Source organism: Mauremys mutica, chromosome 6, assembly GCF_020497125.1.
Source record: "Mauremys mutica isolate MM-2020 ecotype Southern chromosome 6, ASM2049712v1, whole genome shotgun sequence".
NCBI classification, from domain to species: Eukaryota; Metazoa; Chordata; order Testudines; family Geoemydidae; genus Mauremys; species Mauremys mutica.
The window spans coordinates 75,574,830-75,589,142 of NC_059077.1; the positions used below are offsets into that span (position 1 = coordinate 75,574,830).

The 14,313-nt window shown below is 41.1% G+C and overlaps 1 long non-coding RNA gene across 1 annotated transcript; it reads left to right on the top strand.

Annotated features, from left to right (window-relative positions):
• The first annotated feature begins 548 nt into the window (after positions 1 to 548).
• LOC123372120 lies at positions 549 to 4,749 on the top strand. Its single transcript, XR_006580109.1, has 3 exons — positions 549 to 577; positions 2,561 to 2,731; positions 4,612 to 4,749. It is a non-coding gene; the product is annotated as an uncharacterized LOC123372120 (long non-coding RNA).
• The last annotated feature ends 9,564 nt before the right edge of the window (positions 4,750 to 14,313 follow it).

Here is a 14,313-nt window from a genome sequence, read left to right on the forward strand (position 1 = left end):
TAGGAATAGCTGCTCATTAAGTGAGCACCCATGCACTGAATGAGGCAGGGGTCCTGTGGAAAAATATTTCCGCCCCCAATCAACCTAGCTACTGCCTCTCAGATGTGGATTATCTATATTGATGGAAAAACCCTTTCTGTTGTTGTAGGAAGAGTCTACGCTACAGTGCCATAGGTGTGCTGCTACAGTGCAGACGTATCCTTAGTTACACTATCATTTAAGCATCCAGGACTAAAACTTGCCATGATGGAATATGCCACATGAATGTACTTTTACTTAACCTTTAAGGCACAGTCCCATACTGTGGATGGTATGAGTTGAACTATCCCAATAGTTGCTCCAGGAAACATGGACACTGAATCACCCCTGTAGAGGGTTGTAGTGGAGCAGCGGCCCCGCTCCTGGAAAACAAGAGTTAAAAGAAGCCCTGGAGAGTGAGAGCGGCTGATTGAGTAGCTGATCACAGATGTGGCCAGCTCAATCAGGGCCCAGCTGGCCCTTATAAGAGCGCTGCAGGGCCACGATGTTAGTCTCACTCTAGCCCTGGAGTGGGAAGGGCTAGCTGCCTGGAAGCAAGGTACCTGAACTTGAGGAGTGCTAGGGAATAGGGCAAGGGAGCTGGGGAGCTCCAGCCTGGTAAACCCTCAGGCTGCAGGCCTTAGTGAAGGCCTACATAGGTGCTGGGGCTGCAGAGATACATCCTGGGAATAGGCAAAGTCCTAACCCCTTGCCAATGATGAGTGGCCATTATAGACTGCAGTCTTCCCCTTGAGAAAGGGGCTTAAATGATGACTGGCAGTAGCCACTGAGGCAAGGTGGGTGTAGAGAGTTGGGGGTTCCCCTGGGAGGGGAGATCCAGCTTGTGGGGGTACTGCAGTGGGCAGAACCCTGAGTTAAAGAGCACTGGGCTCCAGGAGGGACACTGAGGGGCCAGCAGCAGGTGAGACACCAGCCAGTAGGTGGTCTGTATGCTATAGAGCTAATTCCCGAGATGACCAGCAGGAGGCGCCGCACCCGTGAGTCGTTGCTTCACTACAAGATTGCAGAGACTTTTCCTCTCTGCTAGCTGGTGCAAAGAGAAGCAAAGGGCATAGTTCTGTCCTTTCCCTGTCACTCTGGGAATGAAGGCTCCTTGTGACCTCTGTTCCATTTGTGCTCCCACACTAGGGAGAACTCTGTAAAACCCGTATTTCCCAGAAAATAGGCTTCCTTTTTTAAAAAAAAAACACAAACAGACTGACCTGGAAATATATTTATGTTTGAAAATGGAGAATTGGTGTGGCTAAGATAATTAAGATGGTTGATTTTAAAGCTTTTTTTTGGTGGGGGGTAAGTCTAACGGCAAAATTTGGTCTTCATTACTTGTACCCATTACACACATTTTTGTCTTCCCTATATCTGTAAGCATTTCTAGAGTATCAGTCACCAGATGCAGTTTTGTTTTTAATTTAAATGTAGCCTTCTATCTTTGAGTATACTGCTGTACTTTCTTCTGCTCAGGTTCTTTGGGGAATGGGATGGCACAGTACTGAATCTTAACAGAGGACTTTAAGATGGCTTGGATGGTTCTCCTGATTTATTTTTGCTCATATTTCAGAACCTAGGACCTACTGTAGAGAAGGCTTTAACCTCAGCCTCCTCAAGTTTATATCTGAGCTCCATTAATCTTAATGTTCCAGCAGGTGAATACTGCTGCCATGATGGTTCCTTTAAAAAGTGAGTCTCTGATATGGCCCTGGACCTATCCTGCTTGTAATTCAGTACAGTATTGATATGGTTCAGTTGTGCTGAAGCTTGTAATTTGGTCTTGAAGTCAATGGAATTGCTCATTGTGCATATGGGACTACTCAGATGAGTGTGCATGTACGTTTTTGCAGGACTCAAGTATTAGATTGTAAACTCTTCGGGGAGGAACTGTCTTATTTTATATGTGTACAGTAACTAGTACAATGTGACCTAATACACACTGGGGCCTTTAGACACCAGACACCCCTATCTTTTAGCCAAATACCTCAGCAGCTGCCAAAAAGACTGAGAAATAACAGAGGGTTGTTTTTTTGTTTTTTTGTTTTTTTTGCCAGTCTATTGCCATGAGATCAACTCTCAGTATAAAAAGACAGTTACGTTGCCATGACATCAAATCAGATTGGGAGCTTCTAGGACTATGCATTGGTGAAATTCACAGAATCATTCTTCTGCTTTGAGCACAGTTCAGAGTCCTGCAGCAGGTTCTCCTAGGGTTTTTTATTTTGTGCAGGCAGGGGAGTCAGCAAGACATTGCCAGATGGAATTAACAGGCCTGCCCTTTGCAGGAAAATGTCAATGTTCCCATACTATTGGGATTAATGCCATTGCCCTCTCCCCCAACCGGCTGGCAAAGCAGGGTCTAGTAGTGACACTAAGCAAATTTCTGCCAGTATGGCTAATCATAAGAAAGGAGTCACCTAAACTCAGGAAAACTTGGGATAACTCTGAATAACCCCATTACACCACATGTTCTGAAAAAGTTTATAATGGAGTCATTAGAAGATGTAACCTCTCAGCTAACCTTAAATTGCAGGAATTGGATTAATTTGAAATCAAGGATGCAGTTGTAAGAAGAAGACAAAAAAGGAGAAACAACACATACATCCATCACTAGAGACACTGTCAAGATTGAATGCTACAGCACACCCCCCGGCTCTTAGTTCCCTAAACCAGGGACATACAGAGGCAGACTCTGAAGTATAAAGTAGGAAGTAATTACTTACTGTTGTGGGTCATTGAATGCCTGTATATCATAGAGACAAGTTACTGCAATTCTAGGGTTACTGACTGTGGTTCATTAAAATTTGGTTTAAGACTGAAAGGCTTCTCATGCACAGCTTCCCCCTGTGCTTGCTGGAGGGCAGAAAGAAGGTGGCTTTGACTGTATCAACTGGGCTTAGATACCAAAACTCACTGTTTATAGTAGTATTGAGACTGAGTTGCACAGTATACAGTACTATTAAATCACTAATGTATACATAGTATAGCCACTCGCAGTAGGATTGTCAAAATATAATTGGTATTCTGTCAGTCTCGAAAAACAAATCAGCTTCCTTTAAAATTTAGGGTAAGAGTGTGTGTGTTGGATTTTAAATTTACTTCAGTGGAATTAAATTTATTTGGTTAAATTAATTAATCTACCTAAATCACTCAGTTGAAAAACTGCTGGTTTTGATTTCCCTAAAGTTGATAGCATATGATTCATGTGAATTTGTCACTCATCATAGAAAATTCTCAATTAGAATCATGAATGTTTTGAACAATTAATCAGCCTTTCACACATCCTTAAAACTCACAGAAATAATATCAATATTTAGTTGTAAACCCCATCACAACCAAAAAACCACCAAAAGCAAACTCCCCTAAATCATATATTTTTTTAAAAGAGGAAAAGACCAAAACCCCTGAAGTTAATTTAAAAATGAGAATCTTAGAAAACTTGTTTTAAAAATTAATGTCCAACAAACTGTATCATGTTTAACCTCAGTTATAACTATTGAGGATAGATGTGGGTTACCAGATATCTACCCACTTCCAAAGATAAATGTTACAGAAAAATGTATTGTAAGTCTGTATATGTAAAAATGTACATATATTTATGTTTATATAAAATTGGCTCTCAATTTTCAAAAGAGGATAGCAACCAGCAGCTCAAATTAGGCAACTAAGTCACCAAATTTTCCAAGAGTGTCAGCACCTAGAAGCACCCACTAAAGGGTGCTCAGTGGAGAGCAATTGGTGCTGCTGGGAGCTGTGCACTTTTGGAAAATTAGACCTTAATGTGTAGACATTTAACAAATTATATTTTAACAATTGAAACATGTCATCAAAATACTTTTAATATGTTTTGATTAAATATTACTTACTTTTCCCTGACTTATTTCATAAAATTATTCCACAAATCTTAAATCACCTGCCTTCAAAATTCTAGATCATTTGTACTTCTCAATGGAGTCAGGCAAATTAATTGCTAATCATATTATTTACACATGTAGGCCCTGAACCCATATGCAGGCTAATGCTGGTCTTAGTGACTTCAGTGAGAGCTGCAAAGGCAGAATTTATCTGTTAGTATATTGTATTTTTCTGTTTCTACATGAGCTAGACATTTGAACTTTGGTTCCTAATCCTAGCAAACCTAGTTTCCTTCATAAAATGAATTTAATGGTTTCTGCTGAATCTACCTTTGGTACCATGCACCAGTCAAGTTCACATAATCTCTGTCATAACTCAGTACAACTGTCAAATTTTAACAATAGGAATAGCCTAGACAAAGCTAGTGTGATAACTGAACTACCACTCATCATATCCTTTACAGTGCAGTCATTTTAAGTCAGCATCAACCAAGATCAGCAGCAAGCCAATGCAGAAAAACTTGCACATCAAGCACCTACCTGGTGACCTTAGATAATGAAACAGAAGACCTTAATTATTCTTTATATTCTTAAACTTAGTGGTAGAGTTTGGGAAAATTGAATATTTCATTTGAAGTCAAGGATATGTGAAATATCTTTTTTAGAAAATGTGTTCTAAAGAGGCCAAAGGAAAACATATGATGCTATTAATTTCCTCATCCAATTTCAGATTGCTACTAGGAGACAAGCATTGAACCTTCAGTCTGTCTCACTTGAAAACTGGCATATGATGTTAGCAACTAAAAAACAACTGAATCACATCTGAAATCAGCCTGCAACTTGAAAGCTACATGTTCTTGCCCCTACCAGTTTGTATGCTGAATAATAAATACTACTCTTTGATTTGAAAAGCAATGGCTGTCAAACTTTCATGCTGCTTAGAAAATACTGACAAAGTAATATTAGTTTACACAAAGCCACTTAACATATACACACATTAACGGAATTCTGGTGGCTAATGGAAATGTATAGAAGGAAATAAGAGAGGTCATTTCCCTGAAATAGTATCATCTTGCCTTGTGCCTCAGCTGTAAGCAACGGATCAACAATTGCAGTTGACTGATACCACAAGAGGAATTCAATCTAAATTGATCCATATAGTGATGATTCCAAACACATCTCCCAATCTTTCAGTCTGTCCACTACCAGCATATCACATTTTTAGGAACAGACATCAATTATTTCCATTTCCTGTCATTACAGTGTCATAAATCTATATAGGAAAGTATACATAGCAATAAACCATACCGTACACAGCTTTGGAGTCAACTCTTCTCTTGTTGCACTTCCACAATGCCTCACAACAAAAGAATGTGCTATTTATTTGCATTTGTCCAATTTGTTTGGATTTATCCTGAACCTTCCTGAACCACTCTTCCCTTTTGTGCTAGTCAGTCTCATTTTTCCAGTTGGAAAGAGCAGATGGAAATGCCCACCCTGGTAACTGAGGTGGGGCTTAGATGAAGCGAGACATGAAGAGAATGCCTTGTGCTCTCCTATCAGTGAGATGCTCCCTGTTTGTGTGGGGTAAGCCATTTCTGCACCTGGCAGGGCCGCCCAGAAAGGAGGGGGGGGGGGGCAAGTGGGGCAATTTGCCCCAGGTCCCGGGCCACACAGGGGCCCCCATGAGAATATAGTATTCTATTGTATTGCAACTTTTTTTTTATGGAAGGGGCCCCCGAAATTGCTTTGCCCCATGCCCCCTGAATCCTCTGGGCAGCCCTGCCCTGGCAGCAGAGCATGATGTGTGCCTGTGTTTGGAGGGAGAGCTAGGCCTTTGGGTAGCCCACACAGCACTATTTGGTGAATTTGCAGGATACTGTGGAGCGTGACTGACCATGCCATCCGACAAAGCAAGTATTATAGGCAGGACCGGTAGCATCACCCATAATTAAGGTTTCCTGACATTTCCCAATTGTTTAGATCTTTGTCAAACTTAACATTGGGCTTGAAATTTTCCATGGCATTGTCTTCTTCAGGCTGTTTTTTTTTCCTTTTTGTTTTGTTTTTTTAAATTTCAACTAAAACGGTTCAGCTGTTTGAAGAGCTAAGCTAGAAAAAAAATATTGTTTTACCCATGTTAAAAATTCTGGCAACTTTTTCTTTGTAAAGCTCTAAATGAAAAGATTATAAGACTAGAAGGGACTACAGCAATCATCTAGTCAGAGCTCCTGAACAACACAGGTCATAGGACTTCCCTGAATTATTTCCTGATGGAATGAGAGAATATTTAGTGCAGCCAACTTTTAGAACTTTAAGTTTTATAGGGATGGCCTCTCTCCAAAAATCCATAAAAATTTGGCCGAATTCTAGGAAAAAAATCAATTTGCACATGATCAGTATAGACTTAGATTTCAACACTGAAGTTCCCTAAAGATTCTGTCCCCAGTTGGCAAGATCCAGATGGCAGTTGAGAGGTGTTTCCCTGAAACTGCAGCTCTGCAATGGCAGCCAGGGGTGGGGAAGAGACAGGACTGGGATGAGGACAAGTTGGAGGGGATGAGCCAGAAGAGGCCATGCTTGTCAAGGAATAGGCAGAAGAATCTATGCACATTGAAGTACACTCTGCAGAGCCTGGATAGGAATCCAAGATTTGTTATTCTCGCCATTCCTCTACTGTCAGCAGGGGCATCAGAGCAGGAGAAAAGACAAAAAGCCATAACCTCACCACTTTTTACCAGCTGTAAGGGTGAGCGATGGGGGGAGAGGAATGATCGGGGCCTTAGGAGAGGAGGCGGGGTATTGGGGAAAGGGACAGTGTGAGGGCAGGGGATCAGGGAGAAGGGGTGACATGAGGGCAAGGCCCCAGAGGGACTGGGCAGTGAAAGAGTGGGGGTTTGGGGAGAAGGGATGGCGTGAGGACTAGGGTTGACAACTTCCTACTCACACAAAACCAAAGTGCCTTGCCATGCCCCTCCTCTGAGGCCCCACCCATGTCTTGCCCCTTCTGAGGCCCCACCCCTGCTCACTCCATCCCCTTCCCCACTTGCTCTCCCCACCTTCACTCACTTATTTTCACTGGGCTGGCTCAGGTGGCTGGGGTGCAGGAGGGGGTGAGGGCTCCACCTGGGGGTGCAGGCTCTCGGGTGGGGCCATAAATGAGTTTAGTGTGTGGGAGGGGGATCCAGGTTGCGGCAGTGGGTTGGGATGTGAGAGGGGGTGAGAACTCCCGTGTGGGGCCAGGGATAAGGGGTTTAGGGTGCAGGAGGGGGCTGGACCTGAGGGGGTCAGAGTATGGAAGGGGGTTCAGACTGAGGCAGGGGGTTGGGCTGTGGGAGGAGGTACAGGCTCTGAAGTGGGGGTGGGGGTTCTGAGCAGCGCTTACTTCAAGCAGCTCCCAAAAGCAATGGTATGTCCCCCCTCTGGCTCCTACACAAAGGCATGGCCAGGCGGCTCTGCGCACTGCTCCATCCACAGGCGCCACCCCCAGAGCTCCCATTGATCATGGTTCCCAGCCAACGGGAGCTATGGGGGCAGTGTTTGTGGTGGGGTCAATATGCAGAGACCTCTGGCTGCCCCTACATGTAGGAGCTGGAATGGCAACATGCCGGCTGCTTCCCAGGAGCCACGCGGCATGGATACTACCAGGAAGCCTGCCAACCCCGCTGTGTGGCACCGCCAACCGGACAGTCAACAGCCCAGTCAGCGGTGCTGGTCGGAGCCGCCAGGATTTTTACAAGCTACAAATGTCATGAACAGGTACAAGGACTCATAGATATTTAAACAGATGCAAATGAACTCAGACGGTGGCTGTGAAAATATAGTAATGAAATAGTGAGAATTTCTGGAACAAAACAGTACTAGGATTAACTCTTATAGACTTCATGTTCCATGTTGGTCCTCACAAAAGAGCATGTCAACCCTGATACCACTATCGTAGAAATTTTTCCCTGTTAATTTCAACCCTCTAGTCATTTTGAGTTCTTAATTTTCATTCAATTAATTCTGCAAATGACTTTTCCCTATCATTATTAAATTTTCATTTTATATATGTATTAAAATTCATAGATATCAGACATCACTTTATCATTTGTTTATTAAACATATGTTTAAAATAATCTAAATCAAATTAACCATTTCAAGGGGTCAAGACGACACATTTTACATGCCTAAAATATTACTGTTAGAAGCTCGACTAAGGCAGAAAATTCTCCATTCAGATTTACATAGAACAGTCATTACCACATCAAAAATAATGGAATTTAATAATTAAAGTCCACAAAGTTATTTTAAATTAACAGGTTGTTTGTCATAAAATAATATGAAACTTTACAAAAATATTTGTACATAGACAAACGTGATGCAATAATTTGAGGTAGCTGTGGAGTTCAAAGAAGGCTACATACTGCCAGTGCCAGCAGCAAAATGTAAATAACTAAACACAATGGCCTCAATGCCGCATTCACGCTTAACAGTTTTAAGCCATTTGCTACCATCAGAGAATTAAGCACAGAAATACAAGAGAGTTCAGGAAGCAGATAAATGAGTGTAGTTCAGGAAGCAGCGGAGGCATAGAAAAAGCCTTCTGGCTAAATAACAACACTAAATCATGTCTGCTCTCTGTGACCAAGAATGTAGAAATCAATGTCAGGACTCAGCAGCAATTTATTCAAGCCAAAATGGAGGGTTTCACAAACTCCTTTTCTTATCACATGAAACAAGCACAGATAATGTCCATCTCTTATCCTTGAATTCAAAGGACATCTATGTTCCTTTATGTAAAACTTGCTTTGGTTTATTATTTCTTTTTACATTATATTACAATTTACGTGCCTGCTAGAGACTGTATTAGTCATTATGAATGGTATTGCAACTTTAACCTCTTTTTTCTATTCACAGATCATTTGCAACCTGATCTTGGTTTTATTAATATATTCAGAACAACGTAAGAATTACCCTACTGGTTCAGACCAGTAGTCCATGTAGCATCTTGTCTCTGAACCATAGCCTAAACCTAGTTGCTGCAAAGAAAGGAGCCAGAAACCCCATACTGCACTATTATGAAGTAAATGCTCATCGAAGTTTCTTGATAAATTCCATCAGTAAATAATTAGCCTATGCCTGGAAGCACTGATGTTTATACTCCATATTATTTATTTTTATATATCTATATATATAGAGAGAGAGCTAGATATAATCTCCATCCCTCCTATGTAATGTAACTTGAATGCTCTCATCCATATAAATATGACTTTTGAACCTTTATAACATCTTGGCTGCATTGAAATCTTGTGTCAATTTGTTATTAATAAAGAGAGCTTGTCAGGAACTGACATAAAATGAAAATTCTGAAAAATTTCAATTCAGCATCATTGAAACAAAGGTGTCTAATTGTTTAGTTCCAAATGTATCGTTTCAATTCCTCATAACAGAAAAGATGAAACAATATTAAATCAGAACTGTAACCATATGAAAATATAAATTTCAATATTCTAATGTAAGTATCAAAATGAAGCATTTCAACATTGACATGAAACATTTTGCTTTTTTCCTGTCAAAAATGTAATAGAAACTGACATTCCATGAAGTATTTCATTTGTTGACAAAACTTTTTTTCAAGTGGGAAACTGTTCTATAGACATGTTTTTGACCATCTCTATTCATAACTATTTGCTGAGTAATGCTTTGCTTACTAATAGGAACAACAAGCAATGACTTTTGCCTCTATGGCACATTCGTGTGAGGCTGGGACAGGCTGCTGACAGTCCACTTGCTGGCTCTGCTCTGCTGCTTCTGTCACCCAGATTCCACTTTCCCTGGGCAGCGGTGCAGTAGTGTGGGGAATGGTGCCAGGTAGCAGTACAGGGAAAGCAGATGGAATGGCAAGCAGTCAGCATGGCCCAGCTGTGGAGAGAGAGAGAGGGGCCAGCTGAGATAAGGCAGGTCTGGGAGAATGAGAGCAAGGGATTTGGGGAAGCCAAGCAGGTGTCTTTGGGGCTGGGCCAGGCTTGGGAGGGGGAAGCAGGATTGCACCCCTCACCTTGATGAGGGGAACACTGGGATAGTGTGACCTCCTTGATAGAATGAGGACCTGTATTATTTGGTATCTGCTTCAATTAGCCCCACCCCCATCCTGACATAAAAGGATCTTGGAGAGATTAATTCTCTCTCAGGAAGGAGACAGCCTGAAGAGTATTTTGTTGTAGCCTTTCATTCTTACTTAAAGGAGTGATGACCTCAAATTACAGGGAGCAGGAACCCTATTAAAACTCTCTGTCCATAAGATGGGGTAGGGCTGGGAAAGCAAGAGGAAGGGGATTGTGTGTTTTTCTTTCATGTTTGAATTAAAAATTAAAAATAGTAGTGTGTATATATTTTACACCCAAACCCCACTTCCACACACACATGTAATGGTGTACTGTAATGATAGATCCCCAATAAAGACAAAATGGTGAGTCTCCACAGTAAAAAAAATTAGGAACCACTAACTTAAGTCAAAGCAGCAAAGAATCCTGTGGCACCTTATAGACTAACAGACGGTGCCACGGGATTCTTTGCTGCTTTTACAGATCCAGACTAACACGGCTACCTCTCTGATACTTAACTTAAGTCACAATTTGTTTCCGCTCCCACGCAGGAACAAATGGCATATGACAAATATATTGAGATTGCAATTTTTCTAGTGGAAAAGAACCAAAATGTGAGGAAACTTTCAGTATTGCAACCCTTTCCATGATCACCCAACACATGGTCTGAATACATGCAAACAGGTAATGAAATCCAACAGATAAAGGCAAACAGAAGTCACCACTTTAATCCTTGATAATAATCACAAATCACATTTTTGTATTATTCAGCCAGCCCATATCTTACATACTGAAACTATTGCTACTACTGCTTGTTTCCTTTGTATATCTGGACTTTTCAGAAGAAAACATGACTATAAGCTAAATTAAACCATGTGCTTTTGCAGCTAATTGTACGTTTGTCACATGTTGTGTTGAGGACTATATCTTATTCTGCTTATTCTTTTTATACTTACTTTGCTCCATCCTGCTTACACTACTCACTCTCTTAACTCTTCATATTCAACTATTCCTTTATCTTCAATTCACCTGTACATCCAGTCTATTAACCGGCAGTAGCCTAAAATCTTAAATCCAGCATTACAGTTTTCAGCTGCATGGCTGCCCAAAATGTCAGAAGAGCCCTTATTAGGACATGGTTGTGAATAATTCCTTCCCTATTACCCCAATTTATCCCAGTAGCATCATTTAAAAAAAAAAACACCTAATAAATCAATTAGAAAGGTGCTTACTTCAGGTCTGCATCACTTCCTTTTAAAATAAATTTGGCTTAGCCTCAGAACAACTTACATAGTACTACAGTAGTGAAATTCCAGCAGTGCTTTCAACTTTTGGTGACCCTTACACCTAAGGTATTATAGAATATGAGATAAAGTTTTGACATTGGTATAACTGATCCTTGAATAGACTTTAAAATTATAGTCTGGTACCTGGAAAGCTCCAGGAAATAAGTAAAATCTACTCAATATAAAGACAGTTGTAGAACAAGTCACACTTTGTAGGCAATTGAATTGGGCTTCACAAACAACCTATTGGCATTCCACGAAGTTGCACATCTATGCAAGTGTGTGGAGGACAAGGAATTTAGATGAAGTAAGCACGAACAGCAAGTAAAGTAGAAATAATAAAAAAAATTCAAACACCAACTAATACAATAATTTTGTACCTTCATCCCCTGCCACCAGATGTAGTAAGAGCTGCTAAATGCTCTCCAAAGGTTTCAGAGTAGGGCAATTTTCATTGCATCTGGGTTAGACTGCTGAGTTATATCCAAACCTCTAACTCTTATTTATAAATAAAGTTTCCTGTTTGGACAGTACCTCTGCACATCTCAGCAGGGGAGGTGATGGGGGAGAGATTTAGTCAGCCCAGCAGGGGGTTGGCCAGCTCCTGAGAGAGGAAAGAGATGGAGGGAGAGTGTATGCCCAGATACCCTGCAGCTGAGCGCCTCCTCATCTATCAAAGTTCATGTGGGAGTGTGTCTAGGGGAAATGGAGGACTATCTGATTTACATTGTTGGGGAGGGGAACTAGGGGAACCAATTGACTCTCACACCTCCCCACCCCCTTTAATTTAAAGCCACCCCAGGCATCTGGGGATCCATCTTGCTACTATTGTTGTCTGTCCCGCCCCATAGTTGAGGTATATTGAGCTGTTTTTCCACTTTCTAGAATGCTGTGAATTGCCTGGGTGGGGGATCAGGAAGTAATTTTTGCCTGCCACTGCAAATTGGCAGGCGTGCCAACCTTTTTTAAAAATCTTCCTTGCAGCATCACCGAGGTGCAGTTTGGATTACAAGGCAGCAAGGATAGGAATTCAGTATTATTCCCTCACTATTTATGGCTCATGTCCAGTGAGGATAAAGGTTAAATGGGCCAGCTCCCAGAGGTAAATGAAACCTGGGATTTCAATGGTAGATCTTTTAAGGAGAAGGAAAAACCTTCACAGACTGAGGTACATCTTGGAACCCCTCTATCCATGGGACGGGGGGGAGGCATATGCAAGAGGATTCAGAAGCGAGCTGATCCTAGAGGCTACATTAAAGAGGGTCAACCCCAAAATGTTGATTATATATAGCGTGAACCCTTTAACCCAGCACTGGATCCCATTAAATGCCTGGGATGTGAAAAGGGGTAGGCAAATAATCAGGAGTGCAAAGTTAAGAAAGTTGCAGCCTGCCACTTAAATCCCAGCCCTGTGTCAGTCTTATATTCACCTGTGTGTCGTGATCCAGCCTCATTGGAACAGTCCATTCTGGCTCAAGTTGCTACTACAGATTCAGCAGCCTGGGCAGGATCAATATACTTCTGTCTGTAATTAATTCATACATATACTGTGGGGTGGCAACAACAGTGACCATACTGGTTAAGTGATGCCTGGTGATGCTGCAGTTGGCACTGCGTGCTTTCACTTTCTGGTTCCCCTCAGTTGGTTTCTCCCTAAGATGGATGTCAGGGAGTGAGCTCATCCATCCTTGGTTCTCATGGCATCTCTAACAGAGAGAGAACTTCCTAGAAGCCCCTACTATCCTGATTCTAGATGGTGTCTGTGCGTGATTGGAACAAGGTGAGAGCCAATAGTGTAGATAAGGGTAAACACAGGTAAATGGACTCTACGCACTTCACATTTGGGGAATATGGAGTTTAATTTAGGTTAGCTTACCCACTTAAAAAAAACCCAAAAAACCAAACAAACCACTGATGAGAATCAAATGAAACCATGGTTACACTCACATGATTAAGCACAGGAAATTTTCTCTTAATCAAAAACAAAACTCCAAGGGGCTGAGCTCTCTCTCTCTGGTGATGCAACGTTAAGGCTTCCAGTTAAAAGACAAAAAACCAAGAATGAGGAACATTCATGAACCAAACTTCCAGCTGCAGCATTGTATTTGGAAAATATGCTTTAGCCAAATACAAGTTATACTTTAGTCTAACTCAAGTTATTGGACTCAGTCCAGGGCTAATATGATAAAATGTAATAGTCTATGCTATACAGGAGGTGAGCCTAGATGATGTAATGGGCCCTTCTGGCCTGAAACACTATCAATCTATGATTTAATGCATCTACATCACATTCAATGTGAAGCTTGATGTAGGTCTTATTACAAGCCACATCTTGCTCACCTTACTCACTTGAGTAATATAGCAGTTAGCACTATTGGCCCTATGTTGTATAATGTATATACTATAAAATATACAGGCATAAAACAAACAGCCAGCTTAATATTGCTGTTGGAATGTGAATTTTTCATATTGTGATTTTATCGGTGTATCTTTAATAATACATTAATATAATTTTAAGAAGAAATAAAAAAACTATTATTTTGTTACAATAATACTTAGAGGCCATAGTCAAAATTGTGGCTCCACTGTGCTAGGTCCTGTACAAACACACAGTGAGAATCCATCCTTGCCTTGAAGAGCTTACTGACAAGACACAGAAAATGTATGAGTGAATAATCGAGGCAAAGAGTGATCAAGTGATTCCAATTCATTCAGCTAGTCAGTGGTAGGGCTGGGAACAGAACTCATGTCTCCCAGCCTAGTGCTCTGCCCACTAGACCATCCTGGGTCCTCATATTAATGTAGATCTCTACATATTTTAATGTATCCTTATTTATATTCTATATTTTTGCATTCAGTATACTGTAACCATATGTATATTAAAACAATTTTACATTTGGTGCAAATATCAGTAACACATACAAGTTCATGTGTGGAGGACAAGGAATTTAGATGAAGTAAGCACGAACAGCAAGTAAAGTAGAAATAATAACAAATTTCAAACACCAGTTAGTACAATAATTGTGTACCTTCATCCCATTTATCTAAAGTAGCATCCAC